The following is a 14511-nucleotide window of genomic DNA, read 5'->3' as shown; positions in this document are numbered from 1 at the left end:
CCCCATTTCTCCTAAATCTTTTTTTCTCAATGTTTTTTTTTTTTTGCCATTAAATGGATCTTGTATAGATGCACTTTCTGTCGTTATTCGCCAAATGTCTCTAATCATAGGAATCACCAGGGCATTTGTCAAAAAGACACATTTCCTCTTTTTAGTGGATGTGATGGGATTTATTATGATTATTAACATTGGGGTAGTTTGAAAAGTGTTTTTAAAAATATTTATTTTTATTTATTTATGCATCCAAGAACCAGAGGTGCAGGGGATGAGAGGATTCAACAGAGACAGTGGTGGGGAGCAGAACAGGCGGATCTACTGAAACATACTGCTGAGGGGAGCAGCGGGTGAGGCAGGAGCGGTCTGCTGCACCATGTGGGTTAGCTCCTTGGCCGGGGATTGAACTTGTGCTGCAGTGGCTGGTGAAAGCTTGATAGTGCTGAGACTTTAACCCCTGCGCCACCAGGGAGGCCCTGAAAAGAATGTTTTATCTTACTATATTGAACCTGAGTTGGTTTAGGATTGAGAGTTTGGAATCTTGTCAGTTTAAGAGTAGGATTTTTGTCACTGATGTGGTTAATGACATAACATTCGTTAGTGTTTGTGACAAAGTACAGTTGACAAGTTGAGATATATTTCATCAACTTTCCAAACTCAGTCATTGCTCTGCCATTTTCAGATGTTTTTTCATATTCTTGTATCATTTGTTCAGTCATATGCTTAATACTTTTCTTTCAACTGAATAATCTGATTTACCTGAAATGGAAATGTTAACCAATCATGATTATGATTTTAGCATGAAAAAAGTTGCTGTACTACTTATATGTCCTTCAGGTTGTCATTGTGGAGCACGCATCATACCTGGAACACAGCATAAAATCCACTCTGTGTCACTGTAAGAAGGTCTCTTGCTTATAAAGTACCAATTTATGAGATTAGTGACTGAATTATGCCATGTAAGATTGGGACATGAGCTAGGATTAGGTTTTGGGACACTCTAGGTTAGCTGGAAGGTAGAGGATGGCAGGGGTTCTACTGGGTTCTTTGTGTAACAATATGTCCAATGAGTTTTTTGGACTTGGGGATACACACAAAACAGAGAATAAAAGGCATGAACTCCTCACTTCCTAGGCTGGAGGAGGTGCCAGCCGTGGGGCCAGTGCCTTCCCTTTAGGTCTTTCTGAAAAATGCCCATTTGGAAAAGTAAACTTATCACCAATTTAACCTTCAGCTCCTGGGACAGTAAGAAAATGACTGAAAGAAGTGTGTGTGGGGGCAGGCTTGACAGATTTTGAGGGGAGGGCAGTGTTCATGGAGAGAGAAATGGTGGGTACTTGCACTCCCCAAAGCTGAGGGAGGAACTCTTGAAGGATCACTTGTAAAGTCTGGGACATGTGCAAGAAGGGAGATTGGTCTCTTAGCCACTGTTTTGCTCCCGGGACAGAGGAGAAGGGAATTGGAGAGGATAAGAGGGGGCGGCTGTGAGGGCAACCTCAGAGAATCTTCCATTAACTGTGAAGGGTCTGGGAACGTATCGAGCTTGAGCTGAGCACCCACCATGTGCCAGCAGGGCTGCCCAGGAGACCAGGGGACCCAGGTGAGTAGAGGGTGATGGAGGTGATAGGGAGGTGGCATACAGCTGGATCTGTGGCTTGAAAGAGAATGGAGGGACACCCTGCTATATAACCTTCAAAAAATGAGTTAATGCTGAGAGTCAGGGCTTTTGTGATGAGTCAAAGTTGGGGGGATAAGCAGCAGCCAACCAAAAAAAAATGGCTTCACTCTGTATCCCCTGTGGCTCCTCCCTGCTCCTACTCAGAAGAAGCTGGGGCCAAAAGGAGGGTCAGCTGTGGAAGAAACCGCCACTCTTTGCTGCTGGAGTCTGACTTGTGCTTGACTCTTTACTTGGTCAGGATGACATTTTCACACCGACATCAACCCGTTCTGATAGATCTGAACGTGACCAAAATCTTATGGAATCTAGATATCTTTAAGGAATTCAGTAGAAAAGCAGAATTTGATGCAACATATTTAGGGTCACTTTTGGCGGCAAAAAACAAAATGAAACCCCAAGCCACGTTTCTCGCCCAGTGAAATGACATTTCCTAGCAGATGGTTTGTGTGTGCTTTATTATTAGCTCCCCTGTAGCTGCTCCAGTGCTGCTCTGGTAGCCAGGCAGGCCTCTGTAGTAGCCAGGCAGGCCTCTAGTTGCAATCTTTTTGTTTAACTCAGCGTATCAGTTTAGGTTCTGGTGGAAAGAGGTTTTAATCAAAGCATATTCTCTTTAGGGCATTGTTCATTCACTTAGGACTGAAGTATCCTGGTGTGAGCAGGAGAATGACAGAAGTCTGCACTCACTCTTGGTGTATATGGAATTGTTTCCCTGGAGGGCCTGGGGTGTGAAGCATCTGCATTTTTAAATTAAACGATGTATAAAGAGTATATAAAGAGTAGATAATAGCAAGCACCAAGAAGCAAAATGCTGCTTGAGAAACAGCACATTAACAAATACATTCAAGAGTATTAACTTGTAGATAGGCTTCCGGGGACATGTGTCCGGCTTTCTGTCGTCCCCTGCCATTCTGACTTTGGTGCAAATAAATTTGTTCTGAGGAGCATAACTTTGCCAGGCAACTATATCCAGTTAAGCAGACTAGAGCTCAAAATACCACTTCCTGACAGAGTGTAACATAATCGCTCTCCTCCACTAGTCAGGGTCAGAAGACCTAGAAGGTGGTTTTCTTGGCTGACCTTCCTTTTTGCATTGTGCTGACCCCACAAGGATTTGTGTGAATGACAAGGGTAGACAGAAGGTTTTGGAGCTGCTGATGGGGCAGAATCTTGCACACAGTGACCCTGACTGGAAGTGCCTGTTTGGTGTCGCCTGCCCAATGTGACTTCACTGACCCAGATGCACAGGCTCACTGGCTGGTGCAGCCGGAGGATTTATTGCTCAGGCGGAGTCCCAGTGCCTGGAGGAGGCTCCTTGGCCTGTGTGTTACCCCTGTGTTACCCAGGCTACTGGCAGATAACAGTGAGTCGGAGGATTCAGAAAAGTCAGCCAGCATCATCTTCGTATTATCTCCAATCACATTTATCATCTTTGCTTGATCTGGGCTCACTGTGTGAAAGCAATTCTCTCCTCTTACCCCTGGTAGAACAGGGAACTAATTACTGTTTTCTTTCATCTCAAATTCCTATATTCAATTGAAGTTGCTAAGGGTATGCAAATTGGGTACGACTGTATTTCCTGAGAAGTTCTAGGTATTATATTAAAAAAGGGATTTCAAGGGACATGTAGGCTTAAATTAATTCCTTTACATAAGAAAAATGGCAGAATGCACAGAGCCTTCAGTACGGTAATATTTATTGTGATTTATTGTAAGCACTGTAATATCCACGTTGTGATTGTCAAGGTCAGTTGACATGAAATTTTAAAATTAATTTTAATTTATTTAAAAATGTTTAAATGGAAGTAATATTGAATTATAATTTTGCATGGGTTTTTAGGTGTATAGCACAGTAATTTAATTTCTGTATATGCTATATTATGGTCCCCAACAAAAGTTTAGTTACTATTCACCACCATAGAGTTGACTCCCTTTGCCCAATATGCCTACTACCTGTACCTCCCCTTCCCTTCTGGAGAGCACCATTTTTGTCCTCATAATCTAAGAATTAAAAAAAAGTTTACAACATCTGTATATATTACATTATCATCACACTGGAAGTCTAGTTTCTATCCATCACTATACAGTTGACCCTTTACCTGTTTATTGGCCCTCAGTTCCCTTTCCTTTCTGGTAACTTCCATTCTGTGCCAAAATGTAAGGTTTTTTGGTTTTGTTTTGTTTGCATATTTGCTTTGATTCTTTATTTTCCACATGAGATGTGGTATTTTTGGTTTTCTCTGTCTGACTTATTTCACTAAGCATATTCCCCTCAAAGTCCACCCATGTTGGACAAAATGATGAGACTTCATTTTTTTTTTTTTTTTAAATAGCTGAGTAGTATTCCATTTTGGCTTGGAGCATTACCAGGAACCTTGTGAAGTGATAGGTCCAGGATACACTTTGGGGTCCTGCTTGAAGATGATATTTGATACTCCCTGAATTTTTCACTTTTTTACAGCTTTCTGAATGATTTGGTAGTGGCAAAAAGCAAGAAACAGTGTGTGTGTGTTTGTGTGTGTGTGGGGGGGGGGAGAGAGAGAGAGCTTTCACAGATTAATCAGTCTATCAGCCTCCAAATTATAGAAATCTAAAAGGCCTTTTTTTTTTTTTTTCAAAAATGATTTTGTTTCTCTAGGATCCTAGTCTCCTAAACTCTCCAAATCTTTTCTGTGCTAGTTATATTAAGTGAAGTTAATTCCATTATAGAATGTAGAATGGAAGTTAGAAAAATGTTTGTTTTTCCACTCAACCTTTCCCTGGAGTGCCCCTTTGGATGGACTCTGCTGTTAATGGCTTAGAGCTTTTGACAGATTTGCAGTTGTTTCTGCTTCTCGGATGAGCAGACAGCAGGGAAGTTCCTGTAATGGCTGTGGGGAAGGGGACAATTAGCAGATAAAGAAAAGGGAAATTAAAAAGGGGTTGGGTGTTAATACATTTTAGAGTGAGGGAACTGAAGAGAAGTAGGGCAGGAAACACAAATCATGTTTATTAGGATTGAAACACAGTCTGGCTACCTCCTTGTCTTTGAAATCTCAGTGACATGGGCCCCTGAGGGTGTCTGACTCATGGAGGTGGAATTTAAGTCATGAGCCCCCCCCTTGTTTCTCCGTGTTTATTGAAATTTTTTTTAAACGAATTAATATCACTTTTTTTTTTAAAGATTTATTTTTATTTATACAAGCACTGGGTACAGTCAGAAGCGCGGGAGGGTGAGAGAATTCACCAGAGCCAGAGCGGGGAGCAGAGCAGGCAGAAGGACCGAAGTACACTGCTGAGGGGAGCAGCGGGAGGCAGGAGAGGTCTGCGCGCCATGTGGGACCCTCCTCTGGTGGCTGGGGAGCAGCCGGGGATCGAACCGGCGCTGCAGAGGCTGTGGGCAGCTTTGCAACCCAGTGCTCAACCGCTGCTCCACTGGGGAGGCCCTTTATTGAAATTTTGATTAACAAATTTTCCAGAAACAAGCAACTGTCTTTAAAGTAGTATTCATTAAAACAAAATTTAGAAGATTATTTTAAATAGCAGTAATTCCAAATCGTATTTCTGCAACTATTTGAGATTGAATAGAAAATAATAGCTTTAAAAGTGGTGTGTTCATATGTAACTTATGAACTATATGTGTGGCTATATGTAACGTGACAATACCACGTCTGAGACAAAAGCAAACAGTGTCTTGATGGGCAATCAGATTGACCAGGTGCTTATACTGAGTTTCATGATGAGCTTCTGCTACTAAAGTAACATTTATCTATTAGCATAGTGATGCTACTTATTTTAAATGCCCGTTCTCAAGTGGCCCTAGAATATGGTGCCAAGGCCCCACAGTTCAGCAAATGGAATATTTTTCTTTCCTTCTGCTTTTTTACCTAACACAGGTTTTTGCTTCTGACCATGGCAGGCCTATTTGAGAGGAATGTTGAGATGGCCTGAAACCTGAGCAGAGTTTCCTCCTGTCATTTCAGAAATATGTGTACATGCTGCTGGGCTGAGCTTCCACTGAGGGGGAACAGGCGCCATTCTGGTGGTTTGACAGTCGACTCAGTCTCTTCAGTTTTTGTAGCCTACTTAACTTATTGTCTCCATTTTCCTCATAGAGATTTCTTGATTATACAACAGGGACAACATCTAAAGTGATTTCCCATGTAAGTTCTTTTTTTACATCAGACATTTAATGGGAATAATGCTGATGGTCCAGTGTTAGGTTTGGGGAGTGGACGAGATTTGTCAATGACAAGTGTCTGCTCTTAAAAGCCTTACCATTAAGTTGGTAGGATGATTAGCTAGGGAGATTTTCATAATTAAAGTGACTTTTGAGTGTAGATGAATTGGGGAGAATGATTTAAATATCAGAAAAGCAAGAAGTATTACATTAGTTTTTTTTTTTTTTAGACAGGGGTTCTGTTTTCTAAATTGCATATATCCCATGGCTTCATTGGCTATTTTCTTTTGTGAGCCTATGTGTTCTAATCCATAATTTTAAGCAGTTGAGTATTTTCTTTCACCATTGCTCAATTTCCAGTTGGGTTTCAGAGGCATCTATGACTAAATTTGCATTTAAAGATGACTAAATTTTTTTTTTTTTTAATTTATTCATTTGCTTATTTATTTATTTATTTATTTATACAAGCACTGGGTACAGTCAGAAGCGCGGAGGGTGAGAGAATTCACCAGAGCCAGACGGGGAGCAGAGCAGGCAGAAGGACCGAAGTACACTGCTGAGGGGAGCAGCGGGCGGCAGGAGAGGTCTGCGCGCCATGCGGGACCCTCCTCCGGTGGCCGGGGAGCAGCCAGGGATCGAACCGAGCTGCAGAGGCTGCGGGCAGCTTCACAACCCAGCGCTCAACCGCTGCGCCACCAGGGAGGCCCTAAAGATGACTAAATTAAGCTGTGTGAAATTAATGTTACACAGGACTAAATGCAGAGGTGTTTCAAAGGGGCTCCAAACCAGGTATCTTTATTTCTGTCCTTCCTTTTTTTGTGTGTATTGGCCTGTCTCTGCTGCAGCTGAGTTGGAGAGGAGCATATCACTGAGATGTTTGTGTATCCCCCGCACTGCTTATTTAGTTGTATGTGAATTATATAGCTATAATCAAATTGTAGAAAAGTTGCAGTGGTTACGTTACCTTTAAAAGGAGGCAGAGCACTACATATTTTGGTAGAGTCAGATGTGAGACTAGTGATTCTAATAGATAAATATGTACGAGTTAATACCTTGGGCTCTGTTTCTAGTCTAGCTGTAACCAAAAATTGGTGAAAAGTCTGTCTAGGTTGTTCTTGACTGTAATTTGAATTAAGACTTATTTTGAGTTAGCCTTACGTGGCTATGATGGACAGTTAACTATGGTGAGCTTCTAGTGAGCCATTTTGATAAAAGTTTTATCATTCGGGGGTTACTAAGTCTATCTGTTCTCTCCAAACTCCAACTCTATTCAAGTCTCAAAACCCCTCTGATGGGTTGTAAACCCTGGGGAGTTTCTTTACCTTCCTGAGGCGCTTAATTATTCTCCATTCTGTGCTAGTTCATATTTTCATTGTTATGCTTTCGTAGAGTATTGTTGGGTCCAATCCCTCGCTCTACCACTCGACTCCTCAAGGGCTCCCCCAGGACCCCCATTTTCTGTCTGCAGACCAGGGCTGCCATGCACAATGCTCTGTAAATATTCATTCAATGAATATTTTTATTGGAATTGTGTTGAATATTGGCATTCATTGAGTTGAATTGAGTTGTCAAGAGCCTACCTCTACTGTGTTGTTTGAAGTTCACCAGCTCCAGCAGTGTCCTGGAAATCTGTTATTATATCCCACCTATGTCCTCAGATTTCTGAAATGAAGAAGAGATGCTTTCAATTTCAATTCAATTCAATTTCCAACAAGTAGAGAGAAATAGAATTCTATCTGTATTTAGCTCTCTCTTATTCCATTAAGATGTTCTTTTGGGACAAGGTGGTGAGGGAGGTAGTAAAGTCTTGTTTTTTTAGCAATGAAAGAAAAATTAGAAGTACTTTTAGCAAAACATGCTTGATTCGTGACTAGAGGCAATTTTTTAGTGACCTTTCATAATCCTTTGCTAATGGTATTTCCCCCATAGAATTGTGGCATAAATTTTACTTCCTGGTGATGATAGCTTGGATGACACCATTAATATTCTTTTCCTTGCTCCACTGAAAACAAACAGCACATTAAAGAGATGAATGATAGGGGTTAGATGGGAAATAATTATATTTGCAAGCAGTGTTGCAAGGACCCCTGCTTCCCAAATGCTTAGACATAACATGTTTATGGTGGCTCTGGGGAGAGTATTCATAACCAGTCTATGGCATTATCTTGATTCAAGATGTCATTATTAATGCAGGAATTTACATTGTGTGTGTGTATGTGTGTGCATTTTAAAACTCATAGAACTGAATACTCAGTAATTATTATCAAAGGACTTATGCAGTATATGTGTGAGTGTGTGGGTGTGTGAATTGAAACATTAACTAATGTCTTTTAAGCAAAGTCCCAGAATAACCCCATTATGTTATAGTTTTTCATTGCTTAGAGAGTCACGGACCAGTGGAACCAGGTGGGCTTACCTGGATGTACACAGATGTTGACAAGATTGGGTGGGGGAGGGTATGAGAAAATGTAGCTTTCAAGGGGTTGTGAAGGCCCTGATGGTTAAGTCCTTGGGTTATTGTAAAATGTACCCTGGGACAGATGCTTGGTGGTGATTGGTCTTGGTGAGTTCTAAGTATCTTGAGCAGGTGGCATAAGTTTTTATAAGATCCATTGGCCTTCAATTTCAAACTTGTGCTTCTGGGTTAAATTAATGAACAGACACATAATATATTACTCACTATTGATAAACAAAGATAGAGACATATCTTTGTGTGCTCGTGCAAGAAGGAAGTACTTTTTTACTGTAGGATTATATTTTCACATTTTTTTAAAAAGTTTTTTTTATCTTATTTATACAAATCCTGGGGTACAGGCCAGATGCGTGGGAGGGTGAGAGGATTCACCAGAGACAGAGTGGGGAACAGAATAGGCAGACTGACGAAACACTGATAAGGGGAGCAGCGGGCGAGACAGGTTTAATGTGCATACTATATATTATATGTTACATATAATAATTATACATATTATATACAATACACATTTTACACATTAATATATTAAAATCTGGCAAATGAGATTCCCCACCAAACATTTTTTGAATGTATTTAAGAATTATTGTCCTGTAAGAGAAATTTGAACTCTCTTGGTTATTTCACCAGGGTTGTTTATTTTTTTAAATCAATGAAGCGTGTGTGTGTGTGTGTGTGTGTGTGTGTGTGTGTATCAAGGCTACATTAAGTGCCCAAATGGGAACTGGAATTCAAGATTTCTGGCTAGTCTTACATTCTTTTTTTTTTTTAAAGATTTATTTATTTATTTATACAAGAACTGGGTACAGGCCAGATGCGTGGGAGGGTGAGAGGATTCACCAGAGACAGAGCGGGGAACAGAACAGGCAGACGATGAAATACACTGCTGAGGGGAGCAGCGGGCATGACAGGAGAGGTGTGCCGCATCATGTGGGACTCTTGCTGGCCGGCCGGGATCTAACCGGCACTGCAGAGGCTGCAGACGCTTCACAGCGCTGCGCTCAACTGCCTGCGCCACGAGGGGAGGCCCAATAACCTTACATTTTTTATTATATTTTCACCCTAGTTGTTTCTTTGCTCTTCTCTGGTTATCCTGAGTCATGTCTAGGTGGTGGGAATCCCAAATACAACTCTTAGCGATTCAAGATGGTATTTCTTATTTGTCGCTGAAATGGGGGATCAGTTCAAATTACAGTGTACCCCAAGGCACTGCCAACTCTCAGTGTGAGGCATGACATAGCTCTTGCTCAGGGTTTAATGACTTGGAGAGTTTAAATACTTCTAGATAATTTTTCTTGGTTTTAATGAAATTGCTTAATGTAATTAAGTGTTCTGCAGCAGTAAAGAACAAGGTACTGTTTATAGATTCCCCCATCTCCTAAAGAACAAACAGGATCTGGCAAATTAGTTATGTGCTTGTTAGATTGTTTATGTTACCCTGCAGTCTAATGAGATGGATAAGGAGTGTGAAAGGGAAACCAGATTTCCACGTCAGATTCCTGAGGGAGGGCCTTTTAACATCAGAAATAGAAACTTGAAGTACATGTGATTTTACACACCAGGGAGCAAATAGCTTAAGTCAGGTTGGGTGTCTCTTTTCAGTCTTTGCCAGCCCCTTCATGTAGAATTCTGATTTAGGTTCATCTGTCAGGTGTCATCTTAATGTGGATTTATTAGTGAGTGCCCAGCAGAGCTAGTCATTGATATTTGTTTCTCTGACTGAGGCCCAGAGAGAAAGATTAACAGTCCTTCAGTACCCTTGGAAGCTCATTCACTATCATATGTTTATCTTATATTCAGAGCAGTGGACTTCATTTTGTATATTTATTTTTGGTGCGGGAGTAGCCAACAATATCTTTAGAGCACCATTCTATTCTCTGTTTCTGTATTGTTTCTTTTTACAACTGCCTTGATTTTGCTAGAATGCAAATAATATTTCCCCATCCTGAATCATTTCCTTTTCAGTAGATTTGAGAATTTTTCTGGCCCAATCACTTATGTTTCCTACCCTCTTGAAAACTGGCAACATATTTGTAAAATCCTCATGTCTAAACATGACTCATAATCTAGTTTCCCATGATTGATTGTGGGCATTTTATGACTTGGAAAAATTCAAGTACATATGTTGTATTTTATATTGGCAAGCAGTGTGAGTCAGAAATGTGCTCAAATGTGTGCTCAGACTCCCAAAAGATCCTTTCCCATAGCTGGTGTGTAAACAGACAATGAGCACTTGCTTCTCTTTACAGAAACTGGTAAAGGATGGTGGGGGGAGGTTTTGCACTGATCATAAGAAGGGCTTAAAACACGTTCTTTTAAGGAATAGACACCAATCCTTGAGCTCTAAATTTTTCATCAGGTGAAATGTTCCCATCCAGTGAGTAAATTCTCTCTAATTGAAAACAGATTCTAGGCTGAGGTCCCAGGAATGACTTCAAAAGCACACTGCAGAACGAGATCGCCAATGCTGCTGCTGCTTCTGACATGCCTGGGTAGCTGCCAACCTTGCCAGGAGGCTCCTGTGAAAGCTTAGTCCAGAACCACGCCTGCTCTGCCATCTTCTAGGCTTTTACAAACACAGCTTGCTGGCCTCACAGCTCTCAGGCGGGTTCGTTGTGGACTCAGTGTCCATGCTCGGGTTCATTGACTCAAGTTGGCCTGCTCCTCTGGCCTGCTTGTTTGCATGTACCCTTACACCTAACTATGGTGACTTCATTTCTTCCCTTGTTATTAAATTTCTATCATCTTCCTTTTGGCATGTGGCCCAAGATATCTTACTTCTTCCAAGAGTCCATTCTCAACTATTTCTCAAAGTCCTATAATACATTTTTAAAAGATAAAAATTGTATGTATTTAGGGTATACAATGTGATGTTTTGATATACCTGGTTAAATGATTACTAAAGTCAAGCTAACTAACATGTCCATCACCTCACATAGTTACCTTTTTTTCCCTTGGTGGTTACTGTGAACATACTTAGTATTTACTCTCTCAGCAAATATTGGTATATAAAACCATATTATTAACTATAAGACCATGATGTATGTGAGATGGCTAAAACTTATTCATCCTGCATAACTGAAACTTTGTACCCATTGACCAACATCTCATTTCCCCTACTTCTTTGTCGCTAGTGACCACCATTCTCTCTGTATGAACTCACATTTTAAGATTCCATTTATAAAGTGAGGTCATAAATATTTTTTCTATGTCTGACTTTTTTCACATAGCATCACGTCTTCCAGTTCCATTCCACGTTGTTGCAGCGTGGATGAATAAGGCTGAATGATAGTCGATGGTATACAGAAACAACAACTTCTTTATCCATTCATCTGTTGATGGACACTTCAGTTGTTTATATAACTTGGTGATTGTAAATAATGCTGCAGTGAACACAAGAATACAGATATCTCTTTGAGCTACTGGTTTAATATCTTTCAGATATGTGTATCCATAAGCAGAATTTCTGGATCAGATGGTTGTTCTATTTTAATTTTTTGAGGAATCTCCATACTTTTTTCTACTAATTTACATTCCCACCAACAGTGCACCAGGGTTCTTTCTCCATATCCTCACCAACATTTGGTACCTTTTGTCATTTTGATGCTACCCAGCCTTACTGATTAATTCTTATATGTACCAATAATTCTCTTATTATAATACTGAATAAATGTACATGACCTACCTTTCAGACTAGCTTGTAATCCCACATTTAAATATACCTGTTTTCATCCCCTAAACCTAGTAAAACCTACTGTAAGTGATCTATATATATTTGTTGTAAGTGTTAAAGAATTGTACCCACTGAAAGCACGGAGTCTGATTTTTCTTGGAATATCCTTCCTGCCCACTCTCAGGCATTCTGGATGCTGTTGACCACCTTACAGATAATTTATACTACCTATTGATGTCTTTAAAGAAAGAAAACTCTTTGTCCATTACTATTTTGTGTGTTATACACAGTTGTCAAAAGCCTCACAGTTTTTGGTGAAATGATCTGGTAAGGAATCCAGCAAATAAATATTCTTTGAGGTTTTCAAAAAGGGGTGATACCTTCAAACATGTATTAGTAGCAACTCCTGTATGAGAAGGCCTTCCTTGTGTACAACACTTGTTATTGATGACTGAAGTTGAATAGCATCCTGGAGACAGTAAAGAACCATAAAGGATGATGGCCTGGTGAAGTTAAGTGATTTGCTGTTGTCACTTTTGTTAGCTTTAAGTCTGACTGATGGGCCTGCCCTTGCCTGCCCCACCCCTTTCCTTCCTTTTAACACAAAAACAAAAGCAACAGCATTTCCCAAGTGTGTTCTGTAAGCAGGGGCTGCCTTTCCGAAAAGAGGGGTCTGTGGTTTAATACCTTTGAGAAACACAACAGTCCCCGTATTGGTTATCAGTGTCCATTGGCATGTAAAGAACTCCGAGAAGCCCTGTGAGAAGAAAAAAACTTTTTATTTTTGGATTTTTTTTATATAATTTTTTTTATTTTTATATTCCCCATACAATTGAAACCCCCTTATTTTGACCCCAATCTCTCCCCTCCCCGTGCCCCACCCCCCATAGTGAGTCTCTGGTTCATAGTTGTTTGTTGATTTTGATTTTTGCTTTCTTATAGTTATTCTTTTTCCTGGTCCCTTATTTAAGTTTTCTAGATTCCTGCTAGCCTTCAGAATTTTCCTTCCTTATTAGGCTGGGGACGCCACTTTTACAGATTACTTTGAAACAGCCATTCATACAATTATTCCTAAATTGAATATCCTGAAAGTTTTGGACAAACTAAAGTTTTACGCATGGTTTAAATAAGTGATTGTACTTAGCAAATGAATTAGTATTTGATGGCTTTCTAAAGTCATTATTCCCATGCCATGTTTTTTAATGTAAATGTTTACACTGATATGTTGGTTTTCCTTTAATGCTCTTGTTGTATATTTGGTTTCTCTGTGTATGGAAAGCCTTTTAAAATCATTGTTTTGAAAAACTGGAAGCAGAATTTCTCTTAGGGAGAGAACTTTTTTTTTTTTTTTTTTATCAATACACCTGAAAAAGCTATTTCCCCTCCTTTGGTTTTTGTTTTTTCTTAAAATACCTCTAGTACTCAGAATTAAATTAATCACAGTCTCTAGTACCCCACACACTCATATCACTGGAACATGAGAGTGCTCGCTCCTATTTATTTGTATGTACGTTTATTAATAATAATGCAATCACCATCAATAAACTGGGCACCTGAACCATAAGTGACCTTGTAGGTGCCCCTCCCCAGCAGCTTCTCTCCCAGGCGCTTTTAGCTACACCTGTCTCTCCTTAATCTGCCTTCAGTGTACCTGCCTTTCTGACCTGATTGGTCCCTTTTTCAAAGCAGCTGTTTTCAAGACTTGATTGGTGGCTGGGGAAGCTTGAATCTACCTGGTGTCAGTGGGAGCTCAGAGCTAGTTCATTTTCAAAACCAGCTTGGGGTGCAAAACCGAAACTCTGGTAGACCATCTTGTGCTGGAGGTAAGCTCTGCTGTCTCTGAATGGCACTGGCCAGGTCCAAACCTGACCTGCGTGTTTCCAAAACTGCCACTTTTCTCTTTTTCCTTTAAACGCAAGCCCGGCTGCACCAGGGTTGGCCATCAAACCTGGCTGCTTGGCATAGCCTGGCTGAGGCCGCTCACACGGGGGCACTGGCACCTTCAGAGAACCAGGAGCCACAAGGTTTATTCTTACAGCGGCATATGTCAGAATTTCCTTCCTCTTAAAGTCTGAATAATATTCCATGATATAGATATACTCCATTTTATTTATTCATCTATTGATGGGCTTTGGCTTGTTTCTACCTTTGGTTTCTTGTGAATAATGCCTGTTTTCGACTCTTTTGGGTATATACTGAAAAATGGAAATGCTGGATTGTATGGCAATTCTTATGTTTACAAACTGTCTTATGCATTCACACACACAGCTATAGCATTTTACATCCTCATCAGCAATTTACAAGGGTTCCTATTTCCCTCCATATCCTTGTCAATCCTTGTTTTCTGCTTTTTAGTATTGTTTTTTTATAATAATCATCCTTCACAATGGCTATAAAGTGATGATATCATTGTAATTTTGATTTGCATTTTCTAAATGACTGGTGATGCTGAGCCCCATTTCATGTGCTTCAGAACTCTTGAAGAGCTTGTGAAAATTTTGGACCTTCTGTACAGAGGTATACATGTGGGCTCACCACACA

The 14511-nt window shown here is 40.3% G+C and overlaps 1 protein-coding gene across 3 annotated transcripts in view; it reads left to right on the top strand.

The window, feature by feature from the left end:
- Positions 1-14511, top strand: part of FRMD3 (FERM domain containing 3) — a 243574-nt gene that overhangs the window by 40896 nt on the left and 188167 nt on the right. The window contains exon 1 of one of the 3 annotated variants that reach the window (XM_037494879.2): positions 13732-13793. The exons of the other annotated variants lie outside the window; for them this stretch is intronic. The gene's annotated coding sequence lies outside the window, so the exon portion shown is untranslated. Of the gene's footprint in view, positions 1-13731; positions 13794-14511 lie in introns of those variants that run through there. 3 annotated transcript variants of the gene reach the window in all.

Source organism: Talpa occidentalis, unplaced genomic scaffold, assembly GCF_014898055.3.
Source record: "Talpa occidentalis isolate TD23 unplaced genomic scaffold, MPIMG_talOcc4v2.1 talOcc4.7, whole genome shotgun sequence".
Classification (NCBI taxonomy): domain Eukaryota; kingdom Metazoa; phylum Chordata; class Mammalia; order Eulipotyphla; family Talpidae; genus Talpa; species Talpa occidentalis.
The sequence above is the reverse complement of the archived record's forward strand: the minus strand, read 5'-3'. Positions and strand labels throughout refer to the sequence as shown.